This window comes from Saccopteryx leptura, chromosome 11 (assembly GCF_036850995.1).
Source record: "Saccopteryx leptura isolate mSacLep1 chromosome 11, mSacLep1_pri_phased_curated, whole genome shotgun sequence".
Taxonomy (NCBI): domain Eukaryota; kingdom Metazoa; phylum Chordata; class Mammalia; order Chiroptera; family Emballonuridae; genus Saccopteryx; species Saccopteryx leptura.
This window is the reverse complement of record NC_089513.1, coordinates 28,023,991-28,045,388: the sequence shown is the minus strand read 5'-3', so window position 1 is coordinate 28,045,388 and position 21,398 is coordinate 28,023,991.

Here is a 21,398-nt window from a genome sequence, read left to right as displayed (position 1 = left end):
AGAGGAGCAAGAAAAGGGTCAGCTGTTGGTTGGTTTTATCCTGCATTGACCTTTAATAATTTCCTGGGTAATCACAATTATAACTGCAATGTTTTTTTCAGATTTGTGTATTTAAAAATTTCTTCCACTTAGGTCATCATCATCTCACCTTTTATCATTATCACATTAAAGAATTATCAAGGCTAGGACTATCATATTAGCCAATCAATCAGCATGTATTCAAAACTTATTGGTACAAACAAATAATATAAAAATTAATCATTATATTAAAATAAATAATACTCATGGGTTAAACCTGGTACAATGAGATGATATATAACAGATTTTGTTTTTTAAAAAAGATTTCATTGTAAGTACAGATTATAGCAGTCTAAAACTGATATGCCTTCACTGATTTTAAATTATAGTTTAAAATTTTTTATTGATTTTATAAAAGAAGAAAAACATTGATTTTTTGTTCCACTTATTTATGAATTCATTAATTGATTCTTGTATGTGCTCTGACTGGATATTGAACCCACAACCTTAGCCTATCACGATGATGCTATAACTAACTGAACTACCTGGCCAGGGCCTTATATTGCACTATATAAAAGAGAAAATTTGATAAGCACACAGGAGTCGAGGCCAGGGGATAGAAGTGTATGTGCAGACATTCAAGAAAGAAGGTAAAATAACAACAAAGCTCTAAAGATGACAATGATGTTGTCACAAGTATCTTCTTTCCCATTCTCTTGTCTATTTCAGTCCATTTTCATCCAATATGTTTTCAGAGAATTTAAAATTTAGGAGGCTGAGTCTCTAATTTTAGCAATTAGGCCAGTGCTGAAATATCATCTTAAAAAAAAACAAACAAATGCTTTAGGGAAAGCAATCATATTAAATGTCTTTAATAACAGAAACCTTAAATATCCTTTGGTTATTACTTTTGTCACCAAATAAAGTAGGCAGCAAAAACTCAGTGATATTTGCAGCAATCATCTCAGAAGTCACCTTCCTCCATCCCAAACTATTCCTGTCTGATGCTGTAAATATATAAAATAAATTCCTCCTTCTATAACCTCAATCTTGGCTTAAAAGAAATTGTGTTTGGACTTGGTCTTTTCAGTATTAAAACATAGCCTTTTGCTTTGAATTGATGCTTGGTTAGTTACTCTGCTTCTTGTTTTCTAGGTTGCATTTAGTACAGCCTCTAACCAGTGCAAATTTCATTAAATTCCAAGCTTATCTGCATGGCAAATACCCTGGTCAGTAGATACCTCTGAGAAGTGGGAAATGTTGGATGAAGACACCAGGGAGTCTCTTCCTCTTGCTGTTAATCACGTTTTTGTTATGGTAAAATTTAATGTTTGTCCTTTAAGTTTGAGAGCATCCCATCTATTTTGATAATAAAGAATTAAGAACATATCTCCTTAGAAGGACATGTTCTTCTGGAATAAAATCAAATTATTTAGATAAGTAACTAGAAGAATATAATATTAATGTAAAAATTTTTTAATATGCCAATGAACCAGAAAGAAACCCAGGCTTATAAGAACACTTGATTGATGACAAGGATGAAACTCTGGAGAGTCGGAAAGAAATAAAGGTTATTGCAGTTAATGATGTTGGGACAAATGAGTTCCTGTTTGGAAGAGGATGGGATTTCATCTCCATCTTTCTATGTGACAAAAATCAATTCCAAGTGGATTGTAGAAATGAATATAAACATCCAAAAATTAATTAATTAATTAAGCTTCCAGAGGGAAACAGGAAAAAATTCCCTGAACCAGACATATAAAACACTAGAAATAATTAAGGACATCTTTGTATCAAAGGGATGCCTTTAAGAGAATAAAAGACTAAAGACTGGAAAAAGACTCTGTCACATATATAATCAACAAAGGGATTATATCATACATGAGGTAATATATGAGAGAAATATATGATAGAGGTGAGAGAGAGAAAGAGAACCTTTTATGAATTAATAAGAGAAAGCTAATCTTATCTTTAAAACATGCAAGAGATTTAAAAAGTCCATTATAATAAAAATAAATCCAATAGACCAAAAACAAAAAACACAAAAAAACACAAAACAAAACAAAAAACACCTAAAAAGTGCTAAACCTCATTTGTAATCAGAATAATAAAAACTAATATACACTAGGATGACTTAAATAAAAAGAGATTGATAAATCAAATATTGGTTAGCATAACACATCAATTTTTTCACACTATTTATAGGAATTTAAATTTTACAACCACAGGAAAACTGTGGTTTTAGCTCTTACAATTGAACATACACATATAACAAACAACTAGTAGTAAATAGAACATTTCACCCTTAGAGATATTCTCTTCAAAATGTGTGTACAGACATACCAATAGTTATGTAAAAGTTTTCATAAGAGTATTGTTTGAAATAGCACCAAGCAACTCAATTGTCCATGTTAGAAGAGTGAGTGCATAAATTGTAGTATAGCCATGCAATGGAATACTACAAAATAAAAGTGAGCATGCTTTAGTGACATAAATCAACATGGATGGCTCTCATAATCCAAAAAAAACTAACCTAAAAAGTTTAGAGATGCATTCTAGAGTGGTAGAACTCTAAAAGAAAATGAGAAAACAATTACCATATAGATTAAAATCATCTTTACTTTTAAGGGGAGGAGGAGGAAGTAAAAAAGATTTGTTATTAGGAAGTCATATGGTTATATGGGGCTTCTGGAGTGCTGAAAACTTTGCATTTCTTACTTAAATGGACATCATAATTTATTATTCTATATATTTATGTGTTATATCCTTTTAGTATGTTATATTTTACAATGTAAATAAGATTTTTGTTTGGAATGTTTTCATCTCATATCTTAGCATGGATAACTGTATATGTGGGGACAAATGACTGTCAGGGAGACACTTAAATACTTTATGAAAGATTTATACATTCATCAACCTGGTGACATTTATATCACTGACTGATAGATGTATTTGCTATTGAGCATGTTAATTAGACTTTCGACTTCTAATTTCCATACTGTAACATGTCAGAAACATTAGATATTTGTTTCTGTAAAGTCTTGGTAACAAGGCTGGTAATGAACTTAACTTTTGTGTGTATGAAAGTCAGAAATTCAGAAATTAGTATGTGGGTTTCTGCAGCTGTAACCCCACGTTGCTATTCAACCCCAATTTGCAAATCTGCTTCCTCTAAGACAAGACAGGGTTATTTCTTATCATTGAAGCTGGCCCTTAAGCAAAAGATTATCGCGACAGAAACTTTTACATTCTATGCTCCTCCTTCATGTCCTCTTGACACTTTCTGGTCCTACTGTTCTATTATATCTAAATACAAATCCTAAAATATTTTACTCTGATTTAATTCTCCAGGAACTCTAGCCCTTTCACTTACGCTGAGGTTATATAAGCGATCATTTTAGTTCCCAATGACTTCTCCTAGTCATTGACAAGAGCCCAGGAAGCACTATAACACTGAAATGTGCAGCATAGAGCACTGGTGGGGCACTTTGGGGCGCTCTCTGAAAACTTGTCAGGGCAGTCCCTTTCCCCACAAAAATGCAAAAATGTATAACCCTGAAATAACAAAGAAGCAGTTAATTTACATTCTTTAGAGAACAAAGAGAAGATATATTTGATGTATGGCTCTCATGGTCCTTGGGGAGGTTTGGGTGATGTGGTTGCCTATTAGTTATGGGTTTGAGACGTTCCCCTCCTCACTTCCTGCCATGCTTACTCTAAATTTTCTGCAGAAGTTAGTTGACTATAGAGAGCAGGGCAGAGGGTGCATTTTAAAGCAAGTTGGCTATTGATTACTTTGATGAGAATATGTCTCCCATGACTTTCCTACCTAGACTTTGTCCTACCAGAGTAAAAAACAAACAAAAAACTTGATATACCGCTGACTTTATAAACTGTGGATAACATTACTAATTGGTGAATACTTGCACCAACAGACCAGGCGCTTTTGTTAAGGTGAACATTTACAAACATTTGGCTCCCTTGGCTCTTGAACCAAGCCCCAAATCAGCAGGGACACAACAGAGAAGAATTAAGACATTTATCTGTAAATTATTGTATTTGTTTGGGAAAAATCTAAATGGGTGTGGATTTGGGGGAGGGGGGAATAATTCTATGATAAGGCCTATTAGTTGCTTTCTGTACTTCTGAAACTATATTCTTTGCTTAAAGTTGCAAAATCGTAGTGTCTTCTTGGTAGTTTATTATTCATCAGGCCATACATCTTTTGCTCTTGGAGTAGTACTCTCTGCTTTAAATATGATTTTTGTTGTTATTTGTATTCTTTTGTTGTTATTTATTGTTGTTATAGTCTTAATGTTAATATTGTCAATCATCTTTCTTGGTTACTATTTATCTGGTTATATCTAATTTAAATATAGATGAATATATTAATCGGTTCATCCTTCTATGGATGAAGACAAGGATTTAGATGTCTACATTCCATACCTGATCCCTTTTCCTTTCTTATAATTGATTCCTCAACATCAAATCTTCCCCAATGAATAGGACTAAGCAAATCATAATTCTTTTCTCTCCTCCAGGTTTGGAAATGGTTATGTGCACTAATCTTAGTTAATGGTTCATGAGGGAAGGTCTATTTGAGGTTTATGGAAAAAATGTTCTCACTACCTTTCTTTTTTTTAATAAAAAGGCACAGGATAATCTGTTTATTCTTCTGAGTCTGGTAGTTTCTGGATATCATCTATGGAATTGCTACAGTTAATTTATCACTGTGAAGATAGCTTACAGTTAAATTCAAATTGTACCTGAGGTCAAAGCAATACATTGGGACCTCATTAATTTCAGCTAACCACTGATTTACTAAACTAGAGCCTACTTTAGCTCTTGATCTTTATTAAATAGTCTTTTTTTAAATAATAATTGAAGACATTTCAGGCTTCTGTTTCTTGAAGCCAAATGCATCAAAAATATATAAATATAGATAAATAGTTTTATTTCTTTCTCTCACTCTTCTAAATAGGGCAATACCTGTTCAGATTCCTCAAAAGGTTTTAATAAAGTCTTTGGACCAAAAAAGGATAACAAAAATGCAAATATCTGAAGTCCATATTTTATTAGATCTTCAGGGAAGTTCTGTGTATGAACAGAGAAAGAAATTCTGTGTATGGTAGCTTGTTTCTGCCTTTGCCTGAGTATCTTTATTTCCTTTGCACTCCTGAATAACTGTGTAACTGCCTATGCAATCCTAGATTGGCAATGGTTTTCTATGCTTCTTAAAAAATTATATTTTCTTGCATTCATCAATGCTTTTGAGAATATCTAAGATAGTACAATTGTTAGCGCTGGGTAGTTATTTTTCTTGCTAAATACTCTTTGGTTACATTTTAGATATTCTCTTTGTCTTTGATGTTTTCTAATTTCACCATGTGTTTATGTGTGGATTTATTTTTATTTATACTTCTTAAGACATTAGGATTCTCTTTCAAGTTGAAGGCTTACAACTTTCTTCAATTCTGGAAAACTTTTCCATTATCTTTTTACCAATTCACTTTTCCTCATTCTGTGGCTATTATTCATGACATTTAAAAGTTGACTCTTTTTATTCTATTCTCTATATCTCTTCATTTCTTTCATATCTATTCATTCTCTTTATCTGTCTGAGATGCATTAAGGATAACTTCTTCAACTCCATCTTCTAATGTACTATATCCTGCTTCATGTTTGAATAATCTACTTTTTAAATACATCCATCAATTTTGAAGAAATTATTTAAATTTTTATACATGACAATTTTTCAAATATAGCATTATTTATTTTCACTGTATGCTCTACTTAACGTTGTTCCTAGAGTGTCCATTTTGCCATTTATTTTTATTCTTTAGTACTGCTGATAATCTTATTATGGTTTGTGAGAGCTGACAGCTATGTCATCTTCAGTGACTATAGTGTTTTATAGAGACACATAATCCTGACCTCAAGAAGCATTTTAAGGTGCATATCTTTATTTCTGTCCCTGGAGACACACAGTTTACATTGAACTTTGGCCAGACTTCTTATTAATTTTTTGATGTAAGTTTTTTGCTACAGATGAGTGGTATAAATTCATACCTCAGCCTTTCTAACTACAAATGCATGAATTTGTCTCTAGTTGTAGCCTGGACCATTCAGTTTACAGCCTAGTCTGTTCAGGAGATACAGTCTTTCAAGAACATGATTTAATAACCATAAATCTATCTATACTTATTTTCTTGGTGATTTCATCCTGTCTAATGGCTTTAAATATTATCTATATACTGATGATTTCTAAATTTACATCTTTAACCCAGACATCTACCATCAAATCCAGACTCATATATTAAACTGTTCACTTGACAACTACTTACTTTTCTAATAGCCATCCCAACCTTAGCATATCTTCCAACTAAATTCTGATTTTTTTTGAAAAAAAAGATATTTTTAACTGTCTTCCTCATCTCAATTAATGACCTCATCCTTCCAGTACCACAACAAAAATTTTGGTGTCATGTTTGACTCTTCTGTAACTGTCTCATGCACATACAATTGTCAACAAATACTAGTGACTTTACCTTAGAATAACATACAGCATATATTAGCATTCTCATCACCTCTACTGTTATCTGGTTCAACCTACCATCATCTCTTAGTTGAATGATTACCACAGTCTCAAAATTAATCTTCCTGTTTTTACCCCTACCTCCCTTAAATGTATCTATGTAATCTATTTACTAACAACAATCTGAAGCAATTTCCTTATACTTTCTTACTCTCTTTTAGCCACAGTGATAATCTTTCTGTTCTTTAATTCTCCTGGAAGGCTACTACTGATGGAGGACTTTTGTAATTGTGGCTACTTCTGCCTGGTCATAAACATGAATGTCGCGCAACTCTTAACTCACGTCCTTCCAATCTTTATGCATAGACTTTTTCTTCATCAGGAAAATGTGTTTTTTAAATGACTGCATTTAGATTGTAGAAATACTCATATTCTTTATACACCTTATGTGTTCATTTTTTATCTCAACTATCACAATCTAAAGCATATTTCCTTATTTCTATCTGCCCTTTCCTCCAAAACTTGAATACAAGCTTTATAAGGGCACAGAATTTTGCTTTCTTTCTTTTCTTTTATCCACTTCTATACTACCGGTGGCTGCACAAAGTGGACCTTCAATCATTATTTGTTTAATTGGTAGACAAAAACAAAACAAAAAAATCCACTTTGATTCAGAAGACTTACCAAACATGGCCCTAGTCTTTGTCTCAAACCCTTAGAAATGTAAAGCCCTCACTTCATAAATGTATGTTAGGTTTAATTTTCTAATTCTGATCTCAGGCCCTAGTACCAACTTGGGATCACTTTATCAAATTCCATTCAGAATGCCTTTGTGTTTAGAGTAGGAGAAGGGGGATTTCTGGTCTTCCATAGTAACAAGACTTGGGGTTACCTTTATAATTGACAACACATTCAGAAACTGGAAATTACATGAATATTTAGCATTGCATGGATGATTTCCTACACAAAACTCACTTGTCATAAAAGGTGGTCTTTTTCAGATATCATGTGATGAGTTATAAATAAACAGTAGCCAAAAACTAATCATGTCATTTCCCCCAAATTTGTATCTGTTTCTTCAAAATGGTCAAGCCAGTCTGACACTTATTTTTGCACTAAATTCTATTTTCCATTCTCTGGCTCACCAGGAAGAGGTTTACTTTATTATCAAGATTCAATAAAATATTTAAATAAAAAAATAAAAGTGTGGAACAACTAAATTGCAGAATCAAAAACACCCTAAATTTAGAGGCTATCCAAACCAACCATCAACACAACATGAATTCTTTCAACGTAAGTGTACAGTAAATACATTTTATAGAAGGACCTATTTAATTCTATTAAAGGATCAACTTATTATAAAACTCAAGAATAAAACAAGCTGGCTAGATTTTAACCTAATTGCAGATTGCAAGCAAGAGTAAAGTGTAAATATCCTCAGGCAGGCAACTTGAGTCTGTATCTAGGGGTTCTCTAAAGGCCTAGAATTCCATATTTAAACAGTAAACACAAATAAAGGGAGATTTTGATATGACTGTTTTCTTAATTCCCTGTGCATACTGAGTATATTCTCATCACTTCTCCTTTGTTGGGGTTATCTAGCAGAAATTACTTCCCTCATATTGACAGCTTAGTAATATTTTCCTCTTAGGCTCTAACTCAATGCCTGACCATAAAAATCCTTTAAGAACCTTCACCATAATATGCAGTCTATGACACTTCCATTCTTTACATTCTCATAGCAATTGATGGTTATTAAACTTGACACCTAGATACATATTGCTTTATATTGTGATGATTATTTGTTTTGCTTTTGTAGTTTAATTTAATGGTGTCAAAAAGATATAGTCCTTGTCTCTTCCAATTGTACTTTAAGTTTCTTTATAAAAGAAACAGTGTGTGTGTGTGTGTGTGTGTGTGTGATCAATATTTTGGAATGCCTACTATGTGCAAGTAACAAAATTCTCTTTAAAAAAATTTAAAATGTTTATTCTCACAGAGCACCAAGACCAGAAAATGCTTTCTTAAATCAGCTTGAAATCAATTACTTCATTCTCTTTGTATTTGAACTAGTGTTAATTTTCAAAAGCTGGGGTAAAGTTGTTGAAGATTCAGGAGTGGGATTTCACAAAATGAATGTTTGCATTACGTGTATAACCAAAACAGATGATATGAATCAGCAGGGGATAAATGAGATTCCAAAATCAGCAGATAACTTCATTTTAGCATTCATTCTGTTTTTGCATTAGCAACATGAACAACATCCAATTTATTTTCTCAACATTGCACAACAGCATCAAATACACATTCCGGCATTCACTGTGTTTGTATCTGTGCTCACATCTGAACCTGGAACTATTCCATACCCTATTGCATTTCTTCTGAATACATTCAGCTTGGGGATTTCATGGTGAGCAAAGAGCTCTCAGAACATAAGCTGCAATATGTTGCTTTTAGCAATTCAACATATTCATTCATGGGAACTTCCATCTTTCTGCATTCATTTTCCCACCAACATGTGCACATACATCAACACATTTGCATAAAGTATTCAAGGAGCAAACATATAGTTTTGCTTTTTCTCCTAAGAACTTTGTGAAGTTGCCAATAGGGCATCTTTTCTGGTTGGTCAAATTTCCTTTTTAGTGTTATGAACTGTGGGATGTTTCAAAGCTTTGGGTCTTCTGCTGGAAATGTGTCCTCTTCAGTCACACCTCTCCTGTCAGGCTGAGGGGCAAATCAAATTGACCTGTCAAGGAACAGGAGCTGTTTGTGATTGAATTATTTCATTTCTAAACAAAGTGATGTCTTTTTTTTTTTTTTTTAAGAGTTACTGGGTACTCAGAGCTGAATTTGTTTTTCAGTGAAACTTACCTTCCTCATTACGTGCCTACAACAATAAAATAGACAACACTTTCAAGCCACAGGGTTTTAAAAAATTAACACTAAGTTTTGAAAGTTTAGTTCTCTGATTGATGTGAACAATGCCACATTTAAGCATGTGAAGTAAAGGCAAAGAAACAAACATTTGACAATGTCTAATTTTTTACCTCATTCCAACCCACACAAATATCCCATCCTTAGATTCTTGTTCTACTAGAAGCTCGCCTAAGCAGTAAACTCTTTTCTCTCCCGCAGTCTTCAATTCAGAGCTCTGTTCTGTTCTTCCCCGGCCAAGGCCAAAGCCTTCTTTCCAGCCCTTTGTCAATTCTCAGTTTAGTCCCACTGATTTTCAGATTTTTATCTCTTATCTATGTGTCTTGCTCAAGGTCACTGACAGCTTTGCAGAGTGGTTATAGATTTTTATTTACTCTTTAGAGATTCTTCCTAAGTTGCTAGAAAGGAGCTATGAGGATTTCTGATAAAATTCAAATGTCTGATTTCCCTGCAAAGTCAGGAAACCTGACATCTCTTATGACAAAATTCACCATTCTTTAATTCAGAAATCACTACTGAAAAACTTCATGATGATTTTTATAGCCTGTTCTGGGCATGAAGAAAAATAAGTCTCTGTTTTAGGCCTTATTGAAACAAAGAGAGTATAATTTAGTTGAGGTGAGTAGGCATATAAACACATCATAATTCAGTGTAATAAGCTGTTTAATAGAAACACCTCTAGGAGAATGGAAAAGTAGCAGCTTACTGTGCCTGGGGGAGGTGGGAGATATCACCAGGGTCATTTTATACACTCTTACATCTTAAGAAGTGAGTTTAATTTCACCACTATAATGGATCAAGTTATTGTGATTTAAAACAAAAACAAAAACAAGGAGGTATGAAGGTGCCTAACATTTTAGAATAGTATAATGAAGGTAAAAAGATAATTATTAATCTGTGAAAATAATTATTAAAAGAAATCTTCTTATGTATTTATAAAGCACATTAATTGACCAGGATGGAAGAAGATCAGATTGCCTGGCAGAGCACTTGATGAAACACACCTATTTGTATCTATCACACCATTAGACTCAGGTAGAGAAGTTGTAGGCATTGCACAACTAACAATATTTCTGTTAATTTTATTTATCTTGTGTTTAAAATCTCACAGCATTATAAGATCTTTTGGTGAATAAAAGGTCATATCTCAAACTCTTGAATAAAATATGCAAAATTTAGTCTAGGGAAATGTGGGCTTATTGATATATTTATCATATAAATGATGAACTACTAGTATATATAAAATTATATGAGAATTAATTTCTAAATGAACATGACATGACTTTTATTTTGTGGCAACATAATTTTCTAATCAAATGTTCATTAAAGTGGGCTGTGCAATAAAATTTATTTTGGCACTGGAAGGAACCATTACATTTATATTCATTTCTATCTTTTAAGTTTCCTATTGAAAAGAACATCTTCAACCCGATAAAAGGGACTCGAAAACACCGACTATTTTATCTCTAAGGCCAGGAACATGCACAGATGTCTAATATTAACACTTGCCCTCAGTATTGCATTAGAAATTCTAAATAGTGAAATAAGAGTAAAAGAAATAGAAAAATCATCCAGACTGGAAAGTACAATAGTCATTAATCTCAAATGACATAATCATCTAGATTTAAAAAATCATCCTAATTATTGTGTGGCCCTTTAGCTAAGAATGTTTATTATGAAAGATGGAAGGAAGAAAAAGGAGGAGAAGAATGAGGAGGAGGGAGAAAAGGAAGAGGAGAGAGGAGAGGGAGAGAAGACAAATATGTATGCTGCCTACAAATCCTAAGGTAGTCATAGTTGTACCCTTGACATAAAAAGTTTACCAATGCTTTAATTACACAGAAAAGTTGCTAAAACTTATGAGTTTAGCAAAGCTGTAGTCATTTAATTCCTAGGTATTTTCCCAAGAGAAATATTTATGGACATATTTTCATAAAATTAATCTGTATCCTAATTTACACAGCATCTTTCTTTATAATGGTCTTAAATTGAACACCACCCAGATGTCTATCAACAAGTGAACAAATAGATAATTTGTAGCATATCAAGACCATGAAATGATAATAAGCACTGGTGACACACACAGTGACATGTATGAATGTAAAGGTAATTTTGCTGATTGGAATACATCAAAGAAGAGCATAGATTGTATATAAAATTTTGGAATGTGAAACTTAAACTACAGCAGCAGAAACAGGTTACTGGTAGCCTGGTGACTGAAAGTGTCTAGACGTCAAAGGGTTGATTACAAAGGAATACTAGAAAACAATGGGAAGGAAAGGTTATATTTATTATCTTAATTGTGGTGACAGTATCCCAGTTGTATATTCTGTCAAAACTTATTAAATTGTACACATTATATGTGTGCTGTTTGTGGTATTAATTATATTTTAATAAAGCTGTAAGCAAAATGTGTGAGATGGAGTTAAAGCAGTGCTTAGAGGGAAACTTATAGCTTTATATGCATATATCAAGAAAGACCATATATAAAATTGAAGTTCCCACATTCCACTTCAAGAAATAAGAAAATAATTTAAATCCCAAAAGAAGTAAACAAATAGTCAAATAGAAAACAAACAAATAGTAAATTATCAAGGCCAAGTTGGTTCTTTAAACAATAAAATTGATAAACTTCTAGCCATTATGATCATAAAAACAGAAAAAGAAAAAGGATTCATAATTTAAAATCTTCCTCAAAGAAAACAGCAACCTAGATTATCTCACTGGTGAATTCTACCAAACATTTAAGAAGAAATAATAAAATCATTCACTCTTTCTCAGAATTTTGTGTGTGTGTGTGTGTGTGTGTGTGTGTGTGTGTGTGTGTGTGTGTGTGTGTGTGTGACAGAGACAGGGAGAGAGAGAGACAGAGAGAGAGACTGATAGGAACAGACAGACAGAAAGGAAGAGAGATGAGAAGCATCAATTCTTTGTTGTGGTTCCTTAGTCTCCTTTGTTATTCATTGATTGCTTTCTCATATGTGCCTTGACAGGGGGCTCCAGCAGAGCAAGTGACCAGTGACCTTGGGATCAAGCCAGCAACCTTGGGCTTCAGTCAGCAACCTTTGGGTTCAAGCCAGTGACCATGGGGTCACCTCTATGATCCCACACTCAAGTCAGTGACCCCACACTCAAGCTGGTGAGCCTGTGCTCAAGCCAGCGACCTTGGGGTTTTGAAACTGGGTTCTCTGCATCCCAGTCTGTTGTTCTATCCACTGTGCCACCACCTGGTCAGGCTAAGAAAGAAACTATATATTCCATTCATTTTATTTTTAGCTATACAATCTTACTATCAAAACCTAAAAATAACTTTATGAAAATTGTACATGCCATTTCCCTTTTCTTATTGAAATAAATATTGCCTTCTTACAATGTTAGAAGAATAACACATTTTTAAATACTATATATGTAACAGATTTTTTCAAGTTTATGAGTAGTATAGCATATGTATGTATAATACATAATTACATTTAGAAAATTCAGGTTAGGATTTGGGTGAGGTTTATGTTATCTTAAATTATATTTAAAGCAAAAGCCACCAACATTTTTTAATCATTTGAGTTTTTTAATAATTCTCAAAATCATATTGACTACATCCCTTTAATTATATTTCATTCATAAGCCCAAATAAAAATATTATAAGACAATCTAAAATATAAACAAATTTACCCTAGAAGTCTGTTTTACATGTCTCAAAGAATTTTTGCTCTGAGACCTCTGTATATTCTTCCCTCTGAAATTAAAATGTTATTAAAATAATTCCTGCATTTCAAAAACACAGGTATACTGGAAAATTTATAAATGACCATTTGCAAAAAAGCCTACATTACTCATTGCCATTTTACAACCACTAGGCACTTTTTCTCTGTTCTTGGCAAGTAAAGGTCCAGGGAAGAATCAGCCTGAAATAATATGGCTTTTACACATGCTCACCTGTACAAATTTAATTGTTAAAATACACCTGCTGGATCTGGACCATCGGTATTATAAAATAATAAAAGTATAAAACTCCATTTAGTACGAATCCTTTCAAGGATCTATACAATTGTATGGGTAGAATGGAGTATTATCCTTTAAGATAGCCTTAAGTGAGGCAATCTGGGGTTGGTGTTTTGTTTTTTTTCCTGAGGGAGATTTTTGGGATGCAATAAATATGCACATATCTCAAATATTTTCTATAGTTCACCATAGTTTCAGTCATGGATATAGAGAACAAGCCATAACATCCCATCTTAGAATTATTCTTTGTTCAAATGTCCGTATGTTATATACCACACACTACACTGGAAGCATTGCTAGCTTTTGAATTCTTTCTTCTCTCCCCCTCCCCCAAAAAATAAAATCTTCAGAATTTGAAATTGTTTTATATAGCTCTCATGTTAGGATTCACTTTTTAATGCTCAAGGACAAAATGAGGGAAGGTGACACCTAACCAATGAGATTTAAGTGAAAGTTTGCTGATAGGTTTCTGAGAAAGATTCATTCCCTAATTTAAAAAAAAAAAAAGGATGAAGAAAAATATATCTTTACTATGATCCTGACCCTTGTTATGCAATTATGTGTAGGTTCATATTTGCCCACTATCTTAGGATCATGAGTGGTGGTCATGAGAGCCAGCTTGCCAAGGGTAGGACGATAGAGCAGAGAGATGGAAGGAAATATGGATGATCTCTAATAATATTGTTGTAATAATTTTGTTGTATTCAGCTGTCATAATTTTGTTGAATTCCTATCATGATTTCATCAATCCTAATAACCTCTAGTTCCAGGCTTCTTGATAGGTGAAATGCTAAAGTTTTCTCATTTTATGTTAGTCTTAAATTTTATAGCTGTACTGAACTAAAAAAAATTTCTTTCATCGCAGCATAACTTGGTTGTACTGGCAATGGCTCTGCTCAGTTAATTCAAACCTGACAGTGACAGCTAGAGGGCTGGAGTCACCTCTCTCCGTAACAGATACAGGCAAACATTTTCTACAGAAGGGTGAGGTATTAACTGTTGTGGGCCTCATGATTTCAGTCATAACTATTAAATACTGTCTTTGCAGTGTGAATACAGCTACAGAAAATACATAAATGAATGTGACTATATTCCAATAAAACGTTATTTACAAGTCTGATAGGCTGGACTCTAGTTTGTTATCGGTCATATAACATATTCATTGGGATAGTAGTAGGGACTTATAATGTTTTACCTCGAAGGAACATTATTATGGACACATTCCAGGGAATATATCAGTGCTGTTCAGTATTGGGTCATAACATAAGCCATCCATGATGCCTGATAGTATTTAAAAGACTGATCAAGTCTGGACACATGGAAAGATCAAATCTGTACCCTACCTAACAGAAATGGAGCAGGATCTGTCACTGAGATGTAAAGAAATATGATTTTCTTCATGGGACAGACACAAAGGATGCCTATGGTGGGGTATTGTTAATTGCTTAAAAGGAACAAAAAGGCAGAGAAGATAGTAAATATTTAAGAGAAATGTCAGCTTTGCAAAAATTTGCTACATGTGTTGAGACTCTCATATTTCTTCCATATTTCTTAGAAGACCCTATATCATAAATGACTTTGTTATTCCACTTAGATAGCTCTACAAATATTTTAATAGTATAGACTTGGTATATCATTTGTCTTACTTTCTGAGTGTTTGCACTCTTCCCTCTAAGCAAGAAGTAGCTTTCAAGAAAGACTAGCAGACTATATGTGTGATATGTCAAATCCTCCTTAAATGTTCTTATGCACCTGCTTCCCCATTCTCAAACTCACTGCATCAATCGTTGCAGGAAACCAGAACAACATTAATTTAGAAGGCGTATCCACACTTCCAATAGATATCCTAGCCAATGAAACCCCCCAAAATGATATTATTAAATGTACAGATCAGTGTGCAGTTCCTATTCGATTATCCAACAGTTTTTATAATACATTTTTATAAATTTTGCCACGTCCAATCAATAATGATAATAGCCATTCAGATTCATAGAAGTAATGAATCAACAAGCTGATTTAAAGTATAAAACAGAACCTGGCTAGTGTGTCATGGAGCTATATTAGGAGCTGTCTTATTTAAAGGAGGCTTGTTAAAGACAAAGAGTTCAAATGAATTAAAAACACAAGTGCTCTAAACCCTTGAGTACATGTAAGTAGGACTCAGGAGTATGTTTATAGGAGGGGCTGCCTTTTTTTTTTTTTTTTTTTTTTTTTTTTTTGTATTTTTCTGAAGCTGGAAATGGGGAGGCAGTCAGAAAGACTCCCGCATGCACCCGACCGGGAATCACCCGGCATGCCCACCAGGGGGCGATGCTCTGCCCATCTGGGGCGTCACTCTGCCGCAATCAGAGTCATTCTAGTGCCTGAGGCAGAGGCCACAGAGCCATCCTCAGGGCCTGGGGAAACTTGGCTCCAATGGAGCCTTGGCTGTGGAAGGGGAAGAGAGAGACAGAGAGGAAGGAGGGGGAGGTGGAGAAGCAGATGGGCACTTCTCCTGTGTGCCCTGGCCGGAAATCGAACCCGGGACTCCTGCACGCCAGGCCGATGCTCTACCACTGAGCCAACCGACCAGGGCCGGGCTGCTATTTTTTAAGTATATGAAGTGGTTGGAGCATGTTGCTATTCCTTATTATTTTTTTTTCCAATGCTATGCAACTAACTTTTCTGTTGATGGATAAAAAGAAATTGCTCAGTCAGCAGTTTCTTTGTTTTCATCTCTGCAGCTCTCTTGGCACTGCACTCCAGAATGGATAAATTAAAATGGTTTCTACCTAATCCTCTCAGACAGGTTTGATTGTGCATAGACTATACTATTTAAGTTGAGAAGGCTTAAAACATTATGCCTTTTAAAGCCTAATAGTTCTGTCAGTGTAATCAACTCTAACGTGTAACATTGGGGATGAATGTACAGATCTCCCAGGCCCCATTTTTGTAATAAGAGAGGAAGGTGATGCTTCATTGTTGGTCTATACAGGAACATAAAGAGGAGGGGCTTAATGACAAGAGAAAACCTGCTCTATTTCACATGGGGAAATTCTTTCACTGACCCCTGCTTCTGGATAGAGGACAGAATACTTAATATGCCTGGTACTCATCAAATGTAGTGGATTTATACAAAAATAAAATTTATTTATCTATTCTACAGCAAGGTGAGTAGGGTCAGTCCAGAGACTGTACCTGTGGTCTGAAAGAGTCTTGGATAGTGAACAACCCTCTGTACAAAGCAAAACAATTTGTGTTTGAGTGGAAAGTATGTGGTTTCAAAGGTAAGGTTCTGTTGCCACGACACCTCTACATGAACTTGAGACATAATGGTTTTGGTCTTTGCATTTCCTTTCTGCAAAATGCAAACCATCCTTCATCTTCTTGACAGGACCTTTCACAGAGCAAATAATTTTAATTTTGATATGGTTCAACTCATCAATCTGTCCTTTAATTAATCATGCATTTATTCCAGAGAAATAGAAACATATATTAAGTCTAAGAATACTTTGCTCAGCCCTGGATCCTAAAGATGTGCTATTTGTTCTAAAAGTTGTATAGTTTTATGTTTACATTTAAGACATTGATAGATTTTGAGTTGATTTTTTAAAAAGGTGTTAGCTAGGTTTAAATGAAGGTACTATTATGTATATATGAATTATTTCATTCTTGCCTTTTGACCTTTAATTGCTCTTATTGTTGATTATAAAGTCTATCCCTCTTCCTTCACTTTTGTGCCTTTGTCAAAAATCAGTTTGGCATATTTATGGGACTCATTCTGGGTTATTGATCCTGTTCCACTGATCTATGTGTCTATCCCTCCATCAATATTACACTGCTTTTATTATTATAACTTTATAGTAAATCTTAATATTAAGAAGAATGATTTTTCCTATTTTATTAAGAATGTTTTCCCCTAAGGTCTATGTCTATCCACATACATTTAAAATCAGTTTGTCTATGTCAACAAAAAAAGCTTTCTGGGATTTTGATAGAATGTGCATTAAGCGCATTGGTCAATTTGCAGAGAATTGACATCTTTTCCAAGTTGAGTCTCCTGGTCCATATTTTCATTATCTCTATTTATTTAGGTATTTTTTTAGTTCTTTCATGAGCAGTTTATAATTTTTTCAAGTTTATAACTAATACCATTTTCTTTGGAAAGATTATCCTTTGACTGTATGATTCCCATTTTTCCTACACATAAGTCTTCCAATAGGCAAGTGATTTAAGATTTTCTCCCTAAGATACATTCTGTCTTTTGTGTATTTCCTTACATTATTGCTTCAATATAGAAACCTCTGTCTCACTTTCGTCATGACCTCCAAGTTCTTTTTGAACAGAGCTGGTTCATAATAGAAAAATCAGGGACTGTATAGTTTATTGATTATAATTTAAATCCTGGCTCTGCAAATTTGTGAGTGCTAGGCAAGTTAGTTCACTTTCTAAACTTCAATTTATCAGGTGGCAAAAAAGACAATGTTATTTAATAAGTTTGGGATGTATGCGAGTATCAATGTCTAAACTGTAAACTATATTCAGTATACTAATTAAAGAAACAAATACATAGTAGATGTCGAATTAACAGTATTTTTATTTTTATCTCCCTAAACCTTGATTGTCAATGACACCTATAGCTGTTGAATAGATTCTGCTATTATTATATTCTATAGAGCCTTTTTTATGTTTATAAATTTTAATTGGAATAATGCAATATACAGATCAGGTATACTGTGTTTTGTGTTCTCAACTCCAAGGCAAATCTCCCCCCATAGCCATATCCCTCCTCTACCCTCTTTCATATCCCCCACCTCTTTACCCTCCTGCAGTCCTCACACTGTTGTCTCTGTTTTTCTTTTTTTGTGACAAAGACAGAGAGAGAGAGACAGAAAGAGGGACAGATAGGGACAGACAGACAGAAAGGGAGAGAGATGAGAAATATCAATTCTTCGTTGTGCCTCCTTAGTCTCCTTAGTTGTTCATTGATTGCTTTCTCATATATACCTTGACTGTCAGGGCGGGGGGGCTGCAGCAGAATGAGTGACCCCTTGCTCAAGCCAGAGACCTTGGGTTCAAACCAGCAACCTTGGGCTCAAGCCAGCAACTTTGGGCTTCAAGTCAGCAACCATGGAGTCATGTCTATAATCCCACACTCAAGCCAGTGACCCTCCACTCAAGCCCGTGAGCCCACACTAAAGCTGGTGATCTCGGAGTTTCAAAACTGGGTCCTCCACATCCCATCTGATGCTCTATCCACTGCGTCACCACCTCATCAGGCAAGGTTTTTTCTTTGCTTAATCCCTTCACCATTTTCACCAAGCTCCTAGACCTCCATCTCCTCTGATAGCTATCAGTTTGTTCTTTGTATCTATGACTCTCTGTCTATTTTTTTTGTTACTTTACTTTGTTTAATAGATTCAACATATAAGTGAAATAATATGGTACTATCTTTCTCTGGCTGGCTTATTTCACTTAGCATAATAATCTCCAGGTCCATCCAATGCTGTGGCAAAAAGTAAGATTTTCTTCTTTTTTGTGGCTCAGTAGTATTTCATATGTAAACATACCACTGCTTTTTTTTATCTAATCATCTACTGATGGGCACTTGGACTGCTTCCAAACTTGGCTATATTAATAACACTGCAATGAATATGAGGGTGTATGTATTCTTTCAAATTTGTGTTTCAGGTTTCTTTGGATAAATTCCCAAAAGTGGGATCGTTGGGTCATAAGGCAGTTCATTTTTAATTTTTTTTAATTATTTATTTATTTATTCATTTTTTTTTTAGAGAGGAGAGAGAGAGAGAGAGGAGAGAGAGACAGTGAGAGAGAAGGGGGAGGAGCTGTAAGCATCAACTACCATATGTGCCCTGACCAGGCAAGCCCAGGGTTTCGAACTGGCGATCTCAGCATTTCCAGGTAGACACTTCATGCACTGTGCCACCAAAGGTCAGGCTCATTTTTAATTTTTGAGGTATCTCCATAGTGCTTTCCACAGTAGCTGCACCAATCTGCATTTCTACCCAAAGTGTACAAGAGTTCTCTTTTCTCTACATCCTCTTAAATACTTATTGTTTTTTCATATACTGATGATAGCCATTCTAAAAGGTGCGAGGTGCTATCTCATTGGGATTTTAATTTGCATTTCACTGATGATTAAAAAATTTACCAAGATCTTATAAAGTTCAACATCAGAAAAACAAATAATCCAATTAAGAAATGGGCAAAGAACCTGAATAGACATTTCTCCAAAGAAGACATACAGATGGCCAATAAATATATTAAAAAGTTACTTGTATTTTTTTAATGTCTTTCATCTGGATGCTGTAGTATGTTCTGTGTGTACATTAATTCCATGGATAGTTCATAAGCTATATCAATAGAAGACTGTGCCACTTTTATGTTTATTATGGAATGTAGACATGCATTTGGATTAGTGTATCACAGCAAAAGAGCTTGGCCCTCCTGTAAGAAAATCCTGAATTCTCATTGCTATGTGCCTTTGGGAAATGTTATATTCTCTGATCTTTAGTTTTGTCATTGATAAAAAGGAAATAATAATACTTCATAGTATCCTTGATAAGACTGAATGAGAATATGTATAGAAGTGCAAGTGTAATGCACTTATATCTAACTGTAATACAATTAGTAATTAGAATGTCTTGAGAAACTTGTAAGGCAACTATGGGTTCTTTCTCTTTCAAAAATAAAGAAATAAAACTGAGGTGTAGATATATATATATATATATATATATATATACATACTAATGTACAAAGTATAAAATAATTATTTGATAACAAAATACTGTTCAAGAATTCCACTTTTAGAATTCTGGAGCTTTAAGAAACTGTTGAAATAAATATTAAATTAATCTTGTCTCAAGCACACATACAAATAAAAAATCCAAAAGCTTTTAGATAGAATATGGCTTCTCTGAGGTTGCTTAGATGACCAGGGGTAAAGCCAGAAAAAAACTCAGGTATCCTGATCTCTAGCCATAAGCTGTTTTCGCTAAGCATTTTTTTCTCATTTTACCATGCTCTCACTGGCATTTTGGCTCAAATTTTTTCCTTATCCATTCATACTGGCTGCCTCCAAACTCATCATATTTCCCCTTCCAGCCCTGCGTCCATATGGCCATGCTCATCCATGAGGTACCTCAGATGTCTGAAACTGCCGCCATCATGCCATCCCCTTCCGACCATGTGAGTAAAACCAGAAAATTACTTTTGGGTACTATTAACCCAAGTTGGCTAAGATTCTGGGAAGCTGAGGTGAAATGCCCTCCATCCTATTGGCCTCTCTAAAGCCAGTCTCTGGCCTTCTGCAAACCACGATGCCTTTGGGAGCTTAGAATATAGTTTCTATACTTTTTTTCAAATAACCCCACTGAAAGCCGGAACAGCCAGAACATGGGGCAGAAAATAACTCTCACTTATATGGATTTATATATGAAAAACATTCTGAGCATCCAACATGGGTAGAGAACTCTGTAAATGAGCAAAAGCATTATAAGTCCGCAGGCCCAATGAAACATGAAGGCCTCTCTCATGTGTGACAGGTATTTTGTTTGCCATTGACTTCTCTTTTCAATCTCTGTATCAGGATCACTGTGAATTGAAGTACCCAGGGAATGCTTTCCAGAGAGAGTAAGAATTGAGATATGTTAGAAAAACTCTATGGTATGATTTGTAGTCTCCAAAAGTATCCTTTGCCAAAATATATTCATTCATACCCTTCTGTGCCGCCTAAAATTCCCATAGCTAATCTTTTTCAGATGAAAATAAGCAGAGGTCTTGCTAAGCACATTTATCTGATACGTTTAGTCAGATTATTTCTTTCTGATTGTAAGTTCTATAGACAAATGCTAAAGGACAGGTCCATTTTGATGGGGGAAAGCAGAGAAGTGTCACCTGCTCATGGTGC